The 6,742-nt window shown below is 36.4% G+C and overlaps 1 pseudogene; it reads left to right on the top strand.

Moving 5' to 3' along the window:
• The first annotated feature begins 1,518 nt into the window (after nt 1–1,518).
• On the top strand, nt 1,519–1,618 carry LOC113325463 (annotated as a pseudogene).
• The last annotated feature ends 5,124 nt before the right edge of the window (nt 1,619–6,742 follow it).

Below are 6,742 nucleotides of genomic sequence, written 5' to 3'. Positions count from 1 at the left end.
TCATGAGTCTGTTCTTCATGTTCTTCAGTTCTGCAGCAGCAAAAATGGTGTTCTCTGCAACTCGATTTTTCGGCTCTGTGATGCTCTGTAACTCTCCCAAACTCTCTATCCCCTCACTGATACCCAAGACACTCTTATTTATATTGTGAAGCCAATCTTAGGTCGACAATCATCTCAATTACTCCAAAAGATCTTTGCAGTTAATGAAAGTATTTCACGGGAATATTTCCTCTCCAATTTCACACGTCTTCTGAGTTGTATGGTATATCCAAATCTTCTCATTTAATTGAGCCAAATAATGAAGAGAATATCTTCAATTAATTCCCTGGGTCTGAATAATAGAACTCACATAAATAGCTAGAAAGGATTTCTTATGGACATTAAGCTTTCGCTTTCGTGTACACATATCCTTGAGAAACTTGGCATAAGAGGGAATCTGCTTAATTGCATCTAGTAGTGGAAGGTTGATAGTTACCTGCTTAAAAACCTCCAATATATCATTAAAATTGGACTCCCTCTTAGTTGGAACTAGAAGCTGTGGGAATGGGGCTATAGGGACAAATCCGGGCTCAATATGACCCTCATTGGTCTCTTTAGAGACTCTATCAGTCTCCTCAGTTTCTGGTTCAGAAGGGTGAACTACATCATGTTCACTATCAGGCATGGAAACCTTGTTGTCTATCACTCTACCACTCCTAAGAGTTTTAATAGCATTCACATGATCAGATGGTCTTTCACCTATTTCATTAATTCCTCTAGGGTTGGGTTGAGTCTGACTAGGAAACTTACCTCTTTCTCTTAAAGACTCATTTATCTGACTAACCTGGGTTTTCAAATCGGAAATAGACTGAGAGTTAGCCTGACCTATTCTCTTATTTTCTTCTAAACCTTGAGCAACAGATTGCTGAAACTGCACAGTGTTACGAGTTAACAAAGCAAGAGACTCTTCTAAACTCATAATCTTCTTATCCGAAGGGTTCTGAAACTGTATCGGGGCTGAAGGATTCTTAGTATAGCCAAAACCTGGGGGAACCTGAGCATTACTAGACTGACCTTGATTCTGTCCCTTGGACCAAGAAAGGTTTGGATGGTTTCTCCAGCCAGGGTTATAGGTTTCTGAATATGGGTCAAACTTCTGTCGGTTATCAAACCTAGTGTTGTTATAAAGAGCATTGGCTTGCTCTTCAACAACATGGCTTTCCCAAAAAGGCTCATTTCTTCCACTACTACCACTAGAATGACCTAATTCTAAGGCTTCTAACCTTTTGTCTATAGCTGCTATTTTGGCATCTGACTCATGAGATCCTTCTACCTTATTAACATTTCCTCTACTTAGAATAATTGTTTTCTGGGGTTCCCTACTATTTTCCCATTGTTGGGTCTTATCGGCGATTTCAAAATGTCATCGCTTCATCAACAATTTTATTCTCAAACCCACCTGTGCATAAGGACTCAACCATGGTTGTTGTTGAATAATCTAAACCCTCATAGAGGATCTGAACTAACCTAACCTTCTCCAAACCATGATGAGGACATTGATATATCAAGTCATTGAACCTTTCTAAGTACCTACATAAAGATTCTCCCTCTTATTGGGAAAAAGTACATATTTGTGTCCTAATAGACGATGTTTTATACCTTGGGAAAAACTTATGTATAAAGGCAGAAGTAAGTTGATCATCGGTTTCAATTGACTCAGAGTCCAAACTATACAACCAAGATTTGGCTTTATCTTTTAAGGAAAAGGGGAATAACCTAAGTTTCAACGCATCATCACTTAGGTTCTTAATTTTCATAGTACTATAAACTTCCTCAAATTCCCTAACATGAAAATAGGGTTTCTCATTTCCTTCCCTAAAAATATTGGGAGCATCTGTAAAGTCCCAGGTTTCAGTTCATAATTTGCCTCAGTTTCAGCTAACTTGATACAAGACGGACGAGAGGTCCTAGTTGGGTTTAGCAAAGCTTTCAAAGTTGCCATTTCTGGCACTACCAAAGGTCTAGGAGTACTAGGGGTACTTTCTTCACGAAGAGACAGATTCTCAAAACTGAAGTTTCGTTGAGGCTTGTGAAGGAAGATTTTTTTAGACTTAATTTTTATAAATAAAAAAAATATAACAAACTCAAATAAAAAGTGTTGTGAGAATTATGGAGAGACTGGGGCTAGGATTCCGCCTATTTACCAATTCCAAAGTGATACTAATTATAATCATGCAATTTCACACGTTCAAATTGATTCTCAACTATTGCAAAAATAGATTTTCAGAAACAACAAACTATTAAAAATCGAGTGTTTGCAACGTTTTTAATTGTTGCAAAACACTGTTACGTAAAACGATAAAAGCCAACTGTCGTTGTTCAGCTTCTACGACCCCCGCCTCTGTATCGTTATCACTGTTGATAAACGAATGTCTTCGTGAGTCTGTTCGAGAAAAACTATTAAAAATCGAGTGTTTACAACGTTTTTAATTGTTGCAAAACACTGTTATGTAAAACGATAAAAGCCAACTGTCGTTGTTCAGCTTCTACGACCCCCGCCTCTGTTTCGTTATCACTGTTGATAAACGACTGTCTTCGTGAGTCTGTTCTTCAGTTCTGCAGCAGCAGAAATTGTGTTCTCTGCAACTCGATTTTTCGGCTCTGTAACTCTCCCAAACTCTCTATCCCCTCACTGATACCCAAGACACTCTTATTTATAATGTGAAGCCAATCTTAGGTCGACAATCATCTCAATTACTCCAAAAGATCTTTGCAGTTAATGAAAGTATTTCACGGGAATATTTCCTCTCCATTTTCACACGTCTTCTGAGTTGTATGGTATATCCAAATATTCTCATTTAATTGAGCCAAATAATTAAGAGAATATCTTCAATTAATTCCGTGAATAATTCCTTCCCTGTTTTCGGAAATATCCAAAGTATACGATTTTCTTCCACTCAAGATACGTACAAAATCTTACTGTCATGGTAAGAAGATAATCATGTCTTAAAGACACAAATATCCGCATAATATCATGACCAGAATCTCACATAGTTGAGATTTATTTTCCCGAAAAATATCTTTCCCGTGAAGAAGAAGATGGATGCCCCCTATCCAGTCCTGGGGTGCGAATAGCAGATGCCATGAGGGATGTCTCTGATCAGCTGCTTGGGTGCAAATATCCTTTGGGTACCCCTTATCATTTGGGCGCCCCTTATCCACAAGTGAGAGTCTGAATAACACGTTCCTTCTGGTGCTTTATACGACTTTTCGAGCCGATTTTTCCAAGAATGTTTATTTCCAAAAATACCTAAAAGCACATAAAATACCATAATAAGTACAAAAATCGAGTACTAATAATACATGAAATTAAGGACAACGTAGACACAAAAATGTGTCTATCAGTATGTTTTGGGGAAGGATTGTCATAGTCACATTTTAAGCGGTAAGCCAGAAGCATTAAAAGGACGAATTATTATGGATGATAAAGTACAAATCCATCTATTCAGGGGAAATCACCAAAATTGCTAATGGGGGTGTACCGAGCCCAAGGCAAAAGATGTTTTGTTTTATTTGAAACTTGGTACAGCCCCAGAATCGGTCCCTCATTAGCTTCCTTGGAAACGACCTCTTCACTTATTAGTTTGATTCAAAATAAAGTGGACAATGAGAAATATTAATTTAGATTGTTTACAATTATTAGCTAAGTCGGAGAATTGGCTTTGTACTTATGTGCATAAAGATGTAAATCATGTTGCACATTCTCTAAAAAAAAACATGCTAGAAATCTTTCTAGTGACGAAGAATGGAGTGATCACTTTCATTCTTGAATTTTTTATGTCTACAAGAAGATAAACAATTGTAATTATCTTCTATTCAATGTAATTTCCTTTCGTATTAAAAAAAAGACCTCTTAATTGAATATAATTTCCTTTCGTATTAAAAAAAGACCTCTTAATTTACTTTTGAATATTTATCGCGTCAAATCATCCCGAGTTTGTCTATGCTAGAATTATACCTTTTTAATTCATCTAAATGGGTATGTGGTACCACTACACCAATTATGGGGTTTAGCAACTCAGATTTGCAACATCGAATTTTCAGTTGCTAATTTCTGTTGCAAAAAATTCGCAACAACTAAGAACAATTACGAAACTCGCAACTATTTATTTTAGTTGCAATTCGCAACTAAATCCAATTGTACGCGTGCGAAAAATTAGTGCGGATGCTTACACTTTCAACTGACTCATCAGCCCATCCATATACTTGGGAAAGCTGACTCAGGTCTCTTATCTCTTTTATCATCGAACGACCTCTCCTTCTCTTATCTTATTTTCGTTTTCTTCTCCTATCTCTCTCGTTCTCTCTGTGAATCATATTTACTTTACCTCTTTCTGCTAACATCACCATCGCTATCATCAACATCAAAACCAAACCCTTATTCTCGTCGTCGAGGAAGAAGGTGTCGTCACTACCAGCATAAAATCCTTCTCCTTTTTATTTGATTTTAGGAAGTAAACCCTAGATTCAGATTTTTTTCTTCTTCTTTTGATTTTTTCTACTCAAAATCGTTAAACCGATCTCCACTCTGAGTTCAGAGTTATGCTAACCATGTTATAATTTGAATTTATCTGATTATAAATATTTTACAAAATTATAATTTTTTGACCTAATGAGGGACATCAGAGGTATCCCGATTGCAAACTCTCTTTGTTCTGTGAGTGTTAAGTTCGCGCGAGATTTTCCCCCAAAATCCCTGAAAATGCGGGGATCTAACAACCACACCCAACAATTCGTTTGGAAATCTCAGAGGACTTACTCCAATATACTTTCTAGAGAATCGACTAGACAGTTAGACTCAATCTAGATAAAAGTATATCAAAGAGTTTAATATCTATAACTCTTAATTCAATCCGCAATCAACAAATAGAAATCTGCGAGCCCGATTGAATATAAGAGGAGTAACTTGAACGGTACCAAAGACCAATGTTCAAGTGTCAATCAATGTAAATCAACAACCCAAGGTCGGATATTCTAATTGATTGAACTTAACGCACAACCTGTGATATTTAAATTATATAACAAAATATAATGCAGAAAAGAAATAACACAGACACCAGAATTTTGTTAACGAGGAAAACTGCAAATGCAGAAAAATCCCGGGACCTAGTCCAGTTTGAACATCACATTGTATTAACCCGCTACAGACTCTAGCCTACTACCAATTAACTTCGGACTGGACTGTAGTTGAACCCTTATCAATCTCACACTGATTCAAGGTACAATTGCGTTCCTTACGTCTCTGATCCCAGCATGGTACTACGCACTTGATTCCCTTAGTTGATCTCACCCACAACCAAGAGTTTCTATGACCCAAAGTCGAAGACTTGATAAACAAATCTGTCTCATACAGAAAAGTCTATAGGTTGAATAAATCTGTCTCCCACATAAATACCCAAGAGTTTTTGTTCCGTCTTTTGATAAATCAAGGTGAACAGGAACCAATTGATAAACCAGACTTATATTCCCGAAGAACAACCTAGTATTATCAATCACCTCACAATAATCTTAATCGACTAGCGAAACAAGATATCGTGGAATCACAGACGATGAAGATGTTTGTGATTACTTTTATCTTGCCTATCGGTGAAATTAATCTCGAGTCAATTATTTCAATTGTACTCAATACGATAGAATCGGGCAAGATCAGAACACACAACTACAAAGAAAATAGTTGGTTCTGGCTTCACAATCCCAATGAAGTCTTTCAAATCGTTAACCTACATGGTCTCGATAGAAACCTAAGGTTAAAGGAGAATCAAATCTAGTTATGCAACTAGTAACACACATGAGGTGTGGGTATTAGTTTTCCCAGTTTCTAGAGTTCTCCTTTATATAGTTTTCAAATCAGGGTTTATAATCCAAGTTACTTTGGTAAAAAAGCATTCAATATTCACCGTTAGATGAAAAACCTGATTTAACCAATATAATATATTTCAACCGTTAGATCGAACTTAGATTGTTATAAACAAATGAAATGTACCCTCATTTAGGTTTATGTAATCGTACCTAAACGTGTACACCATGTTGGTTCACAAATAGTTAACCAAGGTTAGCCATATGATTACTCTCATCTCAACCTTATTCATCTTAACCATAACTAGTTCAAATGACTCAAATGAAACTATTTAAAGAGTTGTTCAATTGCTATATTCTCATGGAATTATACAAGAACACAATTGAAGCAAAATCGGTTTGATTCACTCGAATCAATCATGAACATTATAGCCACGGTTTGCAAAGATTGCATTCCTTATTATATAAATTTTTATGTTCATGTTCATAACCGATTTTAGAACTTTAACCTTCAAGTATGCAAACGGGTTCGCATACTTGAGATACCCAGACTAAGATTGGGTTTCGCCAATACGCAAACGAGTACGTGAACTTTAAATCCCAGCAGAAATTCTCGGACATGAACCTGTACGCTAGTACTGAAACGGGTATGAATATTTAGGTTCCCGGATTTCTCAAAACAACCGGTACGCAAATGGGTATGCATACTATGGTTCCCGTACATGGATTACATATGTGCAAGAGTGCACAACATGACATATCCAATAATGGTTAAGTGTTCTAAACTCTTATTTCGATCATTGAAACTTTCGTAGAGGATGACAATAGTCGTTTTCACACAATATTAGCATCAAAGCAATTTTCAAGTTATTGAAATAATCATAACGAAACATTCCAAGACAACACC

Source organism: Papaver somniferum, chromosome 11 (genome assembly GCF_003573695.1).
Source record: "Papaver somniferum cultivar HN1 chromosome 11, ASM357369v1, whole genome shotgun sequence".
NCBI classification, from domain to species: Eukaryota; Viridiplantae; Streptophyta; class Magnoliopsida; order Ranunculales; family Papaveraceae; genus Papaver; species Papaver somniferum.
The sequence above is the reverse complement of the archived record's forward strand: the minus strand, read 5'-3'. Positions and strand labels throughout refer to the sequence as shown.